Consider the following 14821-nt stretch of genomic DNA (forward strand, 5'->3'; position numbering starts at 1 on the left):
GTACTCCCTTGTTCTATGTGATTTTGGTTTAACCACCTGGAGTTTTAGTTATGTCGACTGCAGGTATGATCAAGGTCTCGGTTGGGTGTCCTACCTTTGATGGGGCGGACTACCCCTACTAGAAGAACAAGATGTGCATGCATCTTGAGGCAATTGATAACGATCTGTGGTATGTTGTGGAAAATGGTGTTCCCTCGGTCACTCCGTCTGTGAATGATGCTGATGTGAAGAGATTCAAGCAACTCGATTCTCAACCGAAGAATATCATATGTGGCCATCTGAGAAAAGGACAATACGGCAAAGTGAGTGCCCTGGAAACTGCAAAGCTGATTTGGGACAGGCTGTCCAAGGTCAACGAAGGAGTTCCAACTCAAGGTGACTCCCGAGTTGATGTTCTTCGCAATCTCTTCAACCGCTTCAAAAGACTCGACAACGAAAATGTTCAGCAAACCTTCGATCGCCTCACTAACATCTCAAATGAGCTTCAAGCACTTGGTCCCACTGACATCACCAACCATGAGGTGGTGAAGAAATTGCTAAGATCAATTGATTCCTCATTCGATACTCTTGCACCGATGATTCAAGAGCAAGTTGATTATAAGTCACTAGATCCCGCTGATATCCTCGAGAGGCTAAACACTCATGAGTTCCAGCTTGCTGAGAAGAGAGACCTCTATGGACCGAGCTATGGAAGAACACATGCACTGAAGGCCAAGGCAGTCTCCGAATCTGAAGCTGAAGATTCTGGTAGCAGCCTCGGTGATCCTGAAGAACTGAGCCAGGAGCTAGCAATGCTCGTGAAGAAATTCCAGAAGTTCTCTCATCGCAGTCGTTTTGGAAAGTCTTCAAGAAATGATGATTCCTCATCTTGTGACTACAAAAAGAGAACTTGCCACAAATGTAAGAAACATGGTCACTACATGTCTGATTGTCCTCTCTGGAAAAAGGAATCAAAGAAGAAGAAATCTTCAAAGTGTTCATCATCAAAATCTTCAAAGTCTTCATCTCACAAGAAGAGCAGTTCCAAGAAGGCCCGGGCATATATTGGCAAGGAAATGGACTCTGAAGCTGAATCTGAGGATAATGTGGAAGAAGAGGAATCTGAGGAGTCAGACTTTGGTGTGGAGAGCTTAGCCCTCGCTACTGCTAACGGTAGCAAGTCCATCTTCAACACTGAAGAAAATGACCTCCCCAACTCTGCTGACAAGAGCGTCGATGACTATGCTCCCACCTACTGCTTCATGGCAAAAGGTGCCAAGGTACTCAAACATTCCCCCTCTGACTCTAGTGAGGATGAATCTGATGAAAATCTCAAGCCTAGCTATTCCAAACTTGCTAAAATTGTTGTTAAACAACAGAAGGCTTTAGAAAAGATTCGAAATCAACTAGACAGAAGTGATGACCTGTTGGGTGAGGAATTGAATCGAACCAAGACTCTGACAGATAATCTTCAAAGACTTCACACCAAGTTTGACAACCTTCAAAATCATCATAACACTCTCTTAACTGATCATGAGAAGATTTCTTATGAATTTCTTCAGAGAAAGCAAGATCTTGAGAAGTTTAAAGTGAGTTATGAAGATCTTCAGAAGGAAAATGATTCATTGCTCACTCAACAGACCAGTTCCGCTCAGGAAGAAGTTATTCCACCATGTCTAAAATGCATTGAGAGTGAATCTGCTAATTCATCACCTGAATGTTCAAATGCTTCTATTGTTGCAAATTCTTCAATTGTCTCTGTGGTTACAAATTCCTCATCTGAGGATACCACAAGTATCACTGACAATAATGCAGGGCTGAAGGAATTGTATGTGACAGGCATTTACAAAAGCCTCAAAGGGCATCAGACTCTTTGTGATGTGCTTAAAAAGCAGATCTTGAACATGAACCCTAGGAAAGAGGGTATTGCCTTTGAGAGGAAACTCAATGCTGATGGGACCTACTAGAAACCTAAGCAGTATCCCAAAACGTCATGGGTTGCTGCGAAAGGACCTCCTGTATATCCATGCACTTTATCAGGCATTACTTGTGATTCTTCATATTCCTCTGATGAGTCTTTTCACTCCAACTATAAACTGTTTAAGAATCAGAATGGTGAGGTATTTGCTCGATCTATTGGTACTAACTACAGGAACGGTTTCCCTATGAAGAAAATCTGGGTTCCCAAAAGGTACCTTGAAACTCTTCAGGTGAATGTCATCATGACACCACCTATGAAGAACAGGAACCCCAAATCAAATTCTTCGTATGGATCAAAATATTCATATGGATCCAAGTCCTCATGTGGACCAAATTCTTCATATGGATCAAATTCCTCACATGGATCAAAATCCTCATATGAACATCATCGTGCTAACACTTCTGTTTCACAGGGAAAGTCTAAAGGCTATGAATATGTGCATTATTCTTCAAACCATTATGTTCATAAGTCCTCGAAGAATTTCTCTGCTTTTTCATATGCTTACCCTAACCACTCTTCTGTGAAACAAAGTGCACTGACTTCAATGCCGTCTTTTTCATATGGAGCTCGCAGAATGATGAATTCTTTGTCACCCCTCCAGATGTGGGTGGTGAAGAAAAAGAACTAATCTCCTATACAGGGTCAGGTCTCCAGACGAACTTAATCGTCTGAAAAAATTGCTGGAGACATGAATGTGCTTGAATGGACGCAAGCTAATCATGAAGAAATGAACTACTCATTTCTCACGTCCTCATATTACTATTGTTGTTGATGAAATTGATATCATATTCTTCACTAATGAAGTATATGGGTTCGTAAGTTGCACTAATTCATCTCCAGGACGAACAACCTAAAGCTACTAAGTGGGTCCTCGACAATGGATGCACAAACCACATGACCGGTGATAGGAACTTATTGATGGACACTGATCTGTCACCATCTCATTTGAAGCATATCACCTATGCTGACAAAGGCAAAAGCAAGGTATTGGGTCTAGGTAAGGTTGTGATCTCAAAGGCTCGACACATGGACAAAGTCATGCTTGTTGAGTCCTTAGGATTCAACCTCATGGCTGTCTCAATGCTTTGTGGTCTTGATATGGTTGTCGTCTTTGGCAAATATCATTGCATTGTGCTAATGGAATCTGACAACTCCAAAGTCTTCGAAGGCTTTAGGGAACGAGACTTGTACATTGTTGATTTCTCTGCAGGACCACAGCCTGCCACATGTCTACTTGCAAAAGCTTCAGAATGCTGGCTATGGCATCGACGACTCGGTCATGCCGGGATGAGGAACTTGCATACACTCGCGAAGAAGAAGCATGTCATTGGCATCGAGGGTGTCAAATTCCTCAAAGATCATCTTTGTGGGGCTGGAAAGATCACCAGAGCCAAGCATCCCTCTAAGACTATCATGACCACTTCTCGTCCCTTTGAATTACTTCATATGGATCTCTTTGGCCCTACTCATTATGCCACGTTCGCTAGTTCTGCATCATTATATGGCTTTGTCATAGTTAATGACTATTCTCGTTACACATGGGTGCATATCATCACTTACAAAAATGAAGTGTAGGAAGTCTTCAGGCGTTTTTCCTCAAGGGCTTCTACTAACTTCGGTGTGAAGATCAAGCATATCAGGAGTGATAATGGAATTGAGTTCAAGAACACTGGTCTCGATGAATATCTTGATATACTTGGTATTACTCATGAGTTGTCTGCTCCCTATACTCCTCAGCAGAATGGCGTCGTGGAGTGCAAGAACAGAACTCTTGTTGAGATGGCTTGCACCATGCATGATGAATACAAGACACCTCGGCGCTTCTGGCCTGAAGCCATCAATACTGCATGCCACGTCATCAACAGGGTATATCTTCACAAATTCTTCAAAAAGACCTCATATGAACTCCTCACTGACAAGAAACCCAATGTAAGTTATTTCAAAGTCTTCGGTGCTAAATGCTAGATTAGAGATCCTCACCATCGCTCTAAGTTTGCACCAAAAGCACACGAGGTTTTTATGCTTGGTTACGGAACGGACTCACACACCTACAAAGTCTTCAATCTCAATCACCACAAGATTGTTGAAACTGTAGATGTGCAGTTCGATGAAACTAATGGCTCGCAAAGAGAGCACCTACCTCCTGTGCTAGATGAAATGTCACCTGAGGAATCCATCAAGTTCAAAGCTATTGAGCATATCATCCCTACCAAAGAACCTGTTGAAGAAGTCATTCTGTATCGTGAATAAAATCACACTGGTGCTACTGAAGAAACTAGCTCTGAAGAAATTGCTGGGCCGAAGCAAAATCGTCAACCCGCACATCCTCGCGTTGCAAACGAAGTGCAGATCGAGAAGATCATTGGTGACATCAATGCATCAGGTCCTCTCACACGCTCAAAAGCTTCACATTTATCTAACTTTTGTGGGCATTTTGCACTTGTCTCTATCACACAACCCACTAAAGTTGATGAAGCATTCATGAAATCTGAGTGGATTCAATCCATGCAAGATGAATTGCATCAATTCAAGCTCAACAACATGTGGTAGCTTGTCAAGTGACTAGACCCACGCAAGCACAACATCATGGATCTACCGCAACAAACAAGATGAAAATGGCCTTGTGGTGAGGAATAAGGCTCGTCTTGTAGCTCAAGGCTACACACAGGTTGAAGGAATTGATTGCGATGAAACTTTTACACATGTTGATAGACTTGAGGTTATTCGCATATTGCTTGCTTATGCTAACCATCATAATATCATCTTACATCAAATGGTTGTGAAAAGTGCATTCCTCAATGGTAAGCTTGAGGAAGAAGTATATGTTGCTCAACCACCAGGTTTTGAGGATCCCAAATTTCTAGATCACGTCTATAGACTCAACAAGGACCTCTATGGCCTCAAGCAAGCACCTCGGGAGTGGTATGACACACTGAAGGAATTCCTCATGAAGAAAGGCTTCAAACCCAGTTCACTTGATCCAACTCTTTTCACTAAAGCATATGATGATGAATTATTCATGTGCCAAATATATGTTGATGATATTATCTTTGGTTGTACTAACCAACATTACAGTGACGAATTTTCCTATATGATGAGTGAAGAATATCAAATGTCTATGATGGGAGAATCGAAATTCCTTTTCGGTCATCAAATTCATCAACAATACAATGGCATATTCATATCTTAGGAGAAATACCTCAAGGATGTATTGAGGAAATTCGGCATGCAAGACTGCAAAGGTGTCAAAATCCCTATGCCCACAAATGGCCATCTATGCATGAAAATGGTAAAGACTTCGATCAAAAGGTATATCGCTCCATGATTGGCTCTTTATTGTACCTATGTGCATCTAGGCCGGATATTATGCTTAGTGTTTGCATGTGTGCCCGATTTCAAGCTACACTGAAGGAATCACACCATAAGGCTGTGAAGCATATTCTTCGATATCTAGCTCACACACCAACACTTGGATTATGGTATCCCAAGGGCTCTTCGTTTTATATCATTGGATATTCTGACTCTGACTATGCTGGTGATCGCGTGGACCGCAAGTCAACATCAGGCACATGTCATTTCCTTGGATGATCCTTGGTATGTTGGTCCTCGGAGAAGCAGAACTGCGTATCATCTACTGCTGAAGCTGAGTACATTGCTGCTGGATCCTGCTGTGCTCAATTGCTATGGATGAAGCAAACCCTCAAGGACTATGGCATCAATGTGAAGAATGTGTCGCTCTATTGCGACAATGAGAGTGCTATCAAGATTGCTCACAACCCAGTTCAGCACTCGATGACAAAGCACATCCAGATTCGTCATCATTTTCTTCGTGACCATGTGTTGAAGGGCGACATCTCCATCGACCACGCAAGTACTGAAGACCAGCTGGCCGATATCTTCACTAAGCCCTTGGATGAGAATAGATTTAGCAAGTTGCGGTGTGAGCTAAATATCCTAGAATCTTTGAATGTTCTTTGAAAAGGACACACATCCTAACACTTATGCAAACTTGATGACTTAGATGTGCAACACACGAAGCAACGTTTTTCTTCAATCAATGAAGACTAACATTCTAAGTGTGAAGAAATTAATCACGAATTTGACTCTCAGAACCCTATGACAATTGTATGCAATGTTTGAAGTCATCATTCTTATATGGTGGGTCACGCCACCAACCAAAGTTGAAAATCTTCAATTTGAGTTTGTCACTTTGAAATTCCTCAGTTTTTCAAATTCTTCAACTTTGCAAAGTCTTCACTCTTCCCGTCATTATTCTTCATTGACTATATATATATTTGAGTTTTATGTCCTCTACAACATTCACTTATTGCTAATTCTTCAAGCTGCCTTTTCTGCTAAGTGAATGTGATCGGACACTTTCCCCTCTATGCTAAACTCAACCCAGTCTGTTCACAAATTCTTCATGTGCGTTCTACTTAGAAACCCATTCAAAATCTTCACTACATCCTTGTCAGCTGAAGAATTTGCGAATGCAACAATAAAATATTCTTATCTGAATTTTCGGTTTTTGCCGCTCAAACTAATCCACATCCCACGATAAGAATTATCTATTCACCCACGATCTAACACAATCTCCACTACACTTTACGTGGGTGACACATGTCGCTAGAATGAGAAGGGTCAGGGGCACGTTCGTCCAATTTCTTTGGGCGAACAGTTTTTCACCGTGGCTATATATACCCCTCACCCTCCTCTGACTGCATTTACCCCGCTCGACCTCACTCCCCTCGCTCGAGCTCTCCAGACCTAGCGCCGCCGCTACCTTCATCGTTGCCGGTGAGGAAGAGCTTCACTGCCTCGACCTCATCGCCGTCGTACTCGCACCGGCCGCGAATTTATTCACTCCGCCGCCGCCGTAGCTGTCTTCCTCTGCCAAGTTAGGGTGTGGAAGATCTGGACTGACGAACTTCTAAATCTACATCTCTAGTTCGTCGTGTTCTTCGTCAAGGGTAATTAAAAGATACTTTTACTACCTTGTTGATCCTGATGATTTCTACAAAATCTTCAAAAGGTGTTTATTCTTCAACCTCCACACTATAAACACCTCACACAATCATCTGTTCTTGATATGTTTCTCTAAGTGACGTTTTTTCTCAAGATTCCTCAATTGTGTGAATTTCACAATCCGCAGAACTCTGAAACCTAAGTCAAAGAACGCTTAGTGAAATTCTTCAAGACACATCTGGTCAAATTTCCTCAAACTTGTTCTATTTTCCAAAAAAAATTGAGAACGCATATGACCTCTCCAAATTCTTCGCACCTATACTCTATTCACAGGTACACATGTCTGCTGCTGAATCACTAGGTTCTCATCAACTTAACTCATTTGTAGCATTCCTTGAAGAAAAACTGCATACTTCTTCAGAGAACTCGATAGTTGAAATTCCTCAACTAAACAAAATGGCAGATGAGAAAAGACCTTAGAAAGGAGGAAAGAAACTAGAAGTCAACACAGCCTTTGAGATCCCTGCTGACATTTATGCAGGGTACTGCACGCCTGATGAGGCAACTCATGGAAAAGAAACTAAGAATGAGCGCAAGGTGCGCATACAGAAGATTGAACAAAGATGGGCTCGGGAATGGAGGGAGTACAGATATGTTACTCTGAATATATGAAGAAATTCGCTCTCAACCCTCCTTGTCGAAGACCTCCGTTGGCACCTGGCCAAAAAGCTGATCCCACAAGCATCAAACATGGTGAGGATTATGCTAACGAATGGGCCAAGCGGCAAGCCAAATTGGCAAAACAGGCCAAAGAAGTAGTAAACAAATTCAATGAAGATTCTGCTGCTGCCGCTGTTGAGGCTTCCTCAAGCAAGAAGGCTATGCCCAAGAAGCCTGCCCGCAAACCTCCAAGCTCAGCATTGCCCTCACGACCAAGCTCATCTGTGCCCTCACGGCATATTCCTCAGGCTGCAAAATCCTCTGCTCCTTCGGCAAAGTCCTCAGCACCTGTGCATCTCGCCACGTGCCAAAGGACAATAGGCATCTCAATTGCCTCAGAAGCCTCTGCAAGTTCATCTGCTCCTCCTCTGTCTTCAAAGAGCCCAACTTTGCTGAAGACCAAGGCCACTGCTGGACGAGGCACTAGACCAAGTCCTCACAAGAAGCAGGTTTCCTTCACAATACCATCTGATGATGATGAAGCTGATGATGAAGAATTGGTTGAGATCATCCGAAATAAACAACAAAGGGCCGCTAGAGCCAAGGGCAGTGATGTGCCACTTCTGTTGGATCTGAAGAAGATCCTAGATTTCATTGAACTCTGGTACAAAGACCCAAACACTCCGTTGCCAGAGTTAAACCTCACTCCTGGACAAAGTCACATGTTGACGGCATTCATAGCTGAAGAAAAATGGAAATATGAACATGCCAGGACTGTGAAGAAGGCCTAGTACAAGAAGCAATGATATTTGAAGGACAACATGTTGACTCTTACCCTTGACCAACTCCTCACTTTGCAATCTGAGATCAAAAAGTTCAGTGATGAATTTGACTCCTACAAGGCAGAATGGCTGGGAGACAAAGTCAGATTTGTCAAAATGGTGAAAGGCCTCACTTCCAATGTTGCTGGCCCAATGCACATTGAGATTCCTCTGGCTGCTGCATCTGCACAGCCAACTGAAGAACATGCCAGCACCGCTGATGAAAATCAGACTGCTGATGAAACTGCAAGCATCAGGGCTGAAGGAGTTTCGGCCGCTGAAGAAATTCCCAGGGCAACCACTAGTGTTGCACCTGAAGAACAAGTCAGGGCAGCTGAAGCATCTGAAGCTACGCCTGCTGAAGATGAACAAGTCAGGACAACTACAACAGTTGTGCCAGAAGAAATTGCTCCAATTTCCTCTGCTCCTCCTGCACCAACGCCAACACCCACTCCAATTCTTCCTTCTGCCTTGGAAGTGAAGAAAACAAAGGATACGGAGCGAGCCGCTCTGAAGAAAAAGGAAAGCATTTGCTGCCTCAGAATCCTCTGCACCAAAGAAGGCGACGATTTTGACAAGCTCACTGGAGAATCCCATTGATGCTATTCCTCTTTCAAGGATGTCATCGAAGGAACTCGTTCCTTTTGGTGAAGATTATGAGATTCCGAGTAGATCTGATGAAGAAAATCCTTCTGCTGCTTCGACAGAGCAGATGGATGAAGAAATTGAAGTTGACCATGTCACTTCAACCCCACTAGTATCCTCGCCTATGCCTCAGTTCACAGCTAAAAAGGCAGGCGTTGAAGAAATGGAAGTTGATGAAAACATGGACATTGGGAGCACCACTCCAGTGATGAATGATGACTTCTGGGAAAGTCAGCACCCCTACTCTCCCATGTCACGCCTCTGCAACAAATTCCACAGTCTCCTGTACCTACTGAAGTTTAGATGCGTGATGTCTACTGCACAACCTCTTCTTGTAGACGTTGTTGGGCCTCCAAGTGCAGAGGTTTGTAGGACAGTAGCAAATTTCCCTCAAGTGGATGACCTAAAGTTTATCAATCCGTGGGAGGCGTAGGATGAAGATGGTCTCTCTCAAACAACCCTGCAACCAAATAACAAAGAGTCTCTTGTGTCCCCAACACATCCAATACAATGGTAAAGTGTATAGGTGCACTAGTTATGCGAAGAGATGGTGATACAAGTGCAATATGGATGGTAGATATAGGTTTTTGTAATATGAAATTATAAAAACAGCAAGGTAACAAGTAATAAAAGTGAGCGTAAAGGGTATTGCAATGGTAGGAAACAAGGCCTAGGGTTCATACTTTCACTAGTGCAAGTTCTCTCAATAATAATAACATAACTGGATCAAATAACTATCCCTCAACATGCAACAAAGAGTCACTCCAAAGTCACTAATAGCGGAGAACAAACAAAGAGATTATTGTAGGTTACGAAACCACCTCAAAGTTATCCTTTCTGATCGATCTATTCAAGAGTCCGTAGTAAAATAACACGAAGTTATTCTTTCCGTTCAATCTATCATAGAGTTTGTACTAGAATAACACCTTAAGACACAAATCAACCAAAACCCTAATGTCACCTAGATACTCCAATGTCACCTCAAGTATCCGTGGGCATGATTATACGATATGCATCACACAATATCAGATTCATCTATTCAACCAACACAAAGTACTTCAAAGAGTGCCTCAAAGTTTCTACCGAAGAGTCAAGACGAAAACGTGTGCCAGCCCCCATGCATAAGTTCACAAGGTCACGGAACCCGCAAGTTGATCACAAAAACATACATCAAGTAGATCACGTAAATATTCCATTGTCACCACAGATAAGCACATGCAAGACATACATCAAGTGTTCTCAAATCCTTAAAGACTCAATCCGATAAGATAACTTCAAAGGGAAAACTCAATCCATTACAAGAGAGTAGAGGGGGAGAAACATCATAAGATCCAACTATAATAGCAAAGCTCGCGATACATCAAGATCGTGCCAAATCAAGAACACGAGAGAGAGAGAGATAGAGAGATCAAACACATAGCTACTGGTACATACCCTCAGCCCTGAGGGTGAACTACTCCCTCCTCGTCATGGAGAGCGTCGGGATGATGAAGATGGCCATCGGTGAGGGATCCCCCCTCTGGCAGGGTGCCGGAACAGGGTCCCAATTGGTTTTTGGTGGCTACAGAGGCTTGCGGCGGCGGAACTCCCGATCTATTGTGCTTTCTAGAGGTTTCAGTATTTATAGGAATTTTTGGCATAGGTCTCACGTCAGGGGTGTCTCCGGGCTGTCCACAAGGCAGGGGGCGCCCCCCTAGGGCGCGCCCTCCACCCTCGTGGGCAGCCCGGGACTCTTTTGGACCAACTCTTGCACTCCTGGGGCTTCTTTTGGTCCATAAAAATTTGTCAAAAATTGTCATGTCAATTGGACTCCGTTTGGTATTCCTTTTCTGCAAAACTCAAAAACAAGGAAAAAAAAACAGAAACTGGCACCGGGCTCTAGGTTAATAGGTTAGTCCCAAAAATAATATAAAAGTGTATAGTAAAGCCCATTAAACATCTAAAACAGATAATATAATAGCATGAATACTTCATAAATTATAGATACGTTCGAGATGTATCAATGGGCTCTGATGAAATTCATACTACTCCTTCCATTCATGAAGAAGTTCCAGCCACTAGTGCTGATGAAAAAGCTGCTGAAGAAATGGAGACCCAGGCTGCAACTGAAGCAGAAGCTGAAATTCCTCAGCCTGCAGCTCCAGAGATTGAGATTCCTGAGGTAGTACTGCAATTAACTGATACTCCCCATCCAACGCCGAAGAATCCATTCTCAAAGATGCCAAAATTCAAGGCTGATGACTTCTTCCATGAGCGAGTATTCTTCACCGACTACAACCCATATGACTCTGCTCGTGTTAGAAGGAAGCGCTTCTGGACTGCCAGCCAAGCAAACTTCTATTCTTCGCTGCTTTTCAACAAGGACAAAGTCTTCGACCACGAGCATATTCCACATGTGGACATGGAATCGCTAGCGTGCTTCACACCAGTCCTCAGTGCTCTTCATGACACTGGACTGCTCAACTTCTGCACAGACATATGCGATTGGAATGAAGAACTCATTCTTCAGTTCTACGCGACGCTGCACATCACCGGCAATGCTGAAGACATTAACTCCTGGGTGTTGGACTGGATGGCTGAAAACCCTCACTTCAAAGCACCGGCCTCTGAATTGCTCCATGCCCTGCTAGTCAGTCCTCCCCTTGAAGGTGCGCGTCTTATGTACCAAGAACCTGAACTTTCAGATCACTACATGCAAGTGCTGATGAAGCTAATGAAGCCTGGTCAAGCCCCTAGAACCAAATTCCTAGTGAAGGAATTGCTCTATGTGCCTCGGACTATCTATCACATTCTGACGAAGACTTTGAGTCCAATCAAAGGCCACGACTCAAATGATGAAGAAGTTCTTGGCATGATGAAGAATATGTTGTTCAATATCATGTATGGTATCCTAATGGACTACCATGACTTCTTCATGCGGACTATGGCAAACATTGCTATGTCTCTCTTTGAATTGAAGCCTTACGCACCCTGGATTATGAGATTCCTCAGATCAAGGTCTTCAATCAACTACAAGGCTGACACTCTCAACCATGGCAGCTACTTGCCCCCTATTGAAGTCCTCAAGTGGACATTTTCCTCAGCTGATGAAAAGGGCAAGGCCACTGCAATTGTTGATGAGGGCATTCGTCCATTGGATGGTCAGTTCCGCAAAGCTGCATCTTATTGCACCAATGATGACTCTACCACTCATGATTCTGCTGCCAATGCCACAAAGCAAAGTACTCAAGCCACAGCTCCAAGGGTGATGATTGATCGCAATCACAAATGGGTGAAATGGCAGTTTGGTTCCATTCTTCACAACATGACTGTAACATATAATTCACTGAAGAAGAACCATTACTAACTTAATGAAGTTTTCGATCGCACCTGGGCTATTATGTCTCATCTCTACGGTGATGAGGAACTCAAGCAGATGGGTTTCCAACAAGACTTCGGCTGGTCTAAGCCACCAGCGAAGAAATTCAAGAAGGTCGAAGTTCCTCCCTTGGTGCCTAGATCATATTGTTCATTGTGTGACACGGATAAAAATGAAGATTTGGACGACACTGCGGCAGGCCCTACTCCAACAACCGACCCCAACAACGCTGACACTGCTCCATCAACCTCATGATGAAATTCTTCAGGGGCGTTAGTCCTCACTTTTTGTCCCTTTTGGTCATTTGATGAAAAAGGGGGAGAATTTGAGTTAGTCTTCAAGAGGGTCTATCTATATGGGCGTTTTTTTGGTTAAGTTGCAACTCTTGCTCTTCTGAAGTGTTTGTTGATTGAGTTGCAAACTTAAGTCCGATGGTGACCTGATACTTTTGCTCTGTCATCTGCATGCTATTTCCTCATATATGCTATGCACGCATGCTGAATTACATCAGTCACCATATTTCATCATGAATTTCAAATTCTTTATTCTATATGTTAAATGCGTGTATGAATTACAAGATATAGGGGAAATCTCCATGATTCTACTCTTCAAATGTGCATTGCTTCAAAAGCAAATTCCTCACTATGCACATATTCAGGGGGAGTTCTTATATATCTTGCAATCAAATTCCTCAATATTGAGCACTTTCATTCCATATGTTTATTCCCGTTGAAAACTTAACCTATATTGTCATCAATCACCAAAAATGGGGAGATTGTAAGTGCATCTAGTGCCCCTTAGTGATTTTGGTGTATTGAAGACTTATATGTTAAGGGACTAATATGTTTGTGAGTGTACACAGGCTCTATAAGTCGATGGGGAGTTTGATATTTATAGTGAAAGTCGATCCCTAAAAATGAATGTCTTCAGCTGAAGACTTTGGTTCTCCTGAAGACTTTGAAAGTGATGAAATTGGTGCGACCTTGAAGACATGGATATTCATGAGAGGATTGTGAAGCGTGAAGACTTTTGTTTTCGTAGTTTCATTTTCTGTTTCTTGAGTCATAGGAAACACCGCACTGTTAAAGGGGGTCAAGGTAATACTAAGGAAACTGATTTCCACGTGATGCTCATCTCAAAATCCTAAACCTACCCAATCCTTTCGAGTGAAGCCATTAGAAATCTCATACCAGTTCAGTCAATTTCTTCAGTGACAGAGACGAAGATCTTCTGGTCTCTCAGGAATTTGTTCTGACTGAGGAGTTACGAATTCGCTAGTGGGGATTGCCTACACAGTGAGGAACATGATAGCCCTGAGAATTCGAACCTCAAATCCGATTGTTGTTGTGCTACGCGCCAGCTGTCCTAAAATATCCTACCACCTAACGGTCATATCCTTGAAGGGCATTTGTCGTGGAATTGTCCCGGCGGATGTCCTTAGCGTGAGGACTTAGTCGCGAGGCCAACGCATCTATTGTGGTAGCTTGAGTGGGGTTGGGCGGAATCGAGAGACGCAACACAAGACAAAGATTTAGACAGCTTCGGGCCCCGGGAAACATCATCCGATAATAACCCAACATGCTGTTTGTGGCTAGGTCTCATTATGATCATGAGGGAGACGCCGCATAAGCCGGCTCTCCTCCTTGTGTCTAGCCCTAGATATTATTTCTTGTCCCTCTTTGGGGAGCCCTGCCCTCCTTATATAAGTTAGAGGGGCGGGTTACATGTGGAGTCCTAGTAGGACTAAGACTAGTCTATCTTCTCTTACAAGTTGAATACAAGTCCGGGTCTTGCTTCCTCGTAAAGGAAATATTCGTCATCCCTTTCCTCTTAAACTGGCCCACCTTTATATGAACCGGCATACTGGGCCTTGGGCCTTGCCGTCCGTCTGAAGCACCCGCCGGGTCACCCATGAGTCTTCAGGCTCGTGAGTCGTCACACCAGTGAGCCGCCATACCCGTGAGTCGCCAGTCCTCCGGCGGGTCATCAGTAAAACGCCAAGTCCGTCCGGGCCATATATCCAGTCGGGTCATACCACGGAGTATATCCCCGACATTAGCCCCCAGTTTAATTTGGATTTATCCATGTTAAACTGATCCTATAAAACAAACACAAGAACAACTTTGACAGATTGCTTTCCGGGTTAAAAATTCTTGTACGCTGGCACCTGATCATCCTTAATTCCTTGTGCTCCGGGTTAAATATTCTCCTGAGACAGGACCTGATTATCCTTAAATCCATTTGTCATTTCCTTCATCTAGAAAATACGGGTCAAATAAGCTAGCTTCATACTCAATTTGTTGATGTTGGTTTCTCACAGAAAAATATTGTGAAGAATAATCCACTTGAGTCGGCTTCCAAGGCGCCGGGTTAAATAATTTTGGTCTTCAAATACTCATTGATATTCAGCCA

This window comes from Triticum dicoccoides, chromosome 1B (genome assembly GCF_002162155.2).
Source record: "Triticum dicoccoides isolate Atlit2015 ecotype Zavitan chromosome 1B, WEW_v2.0, whole genome shotgun sequence".
NCBI lineage: Eukaryota > Viridiplantae > Streptophyta > Magnoliopsida > Poales > Poaceae > Triticum > Triticum dicoccoides.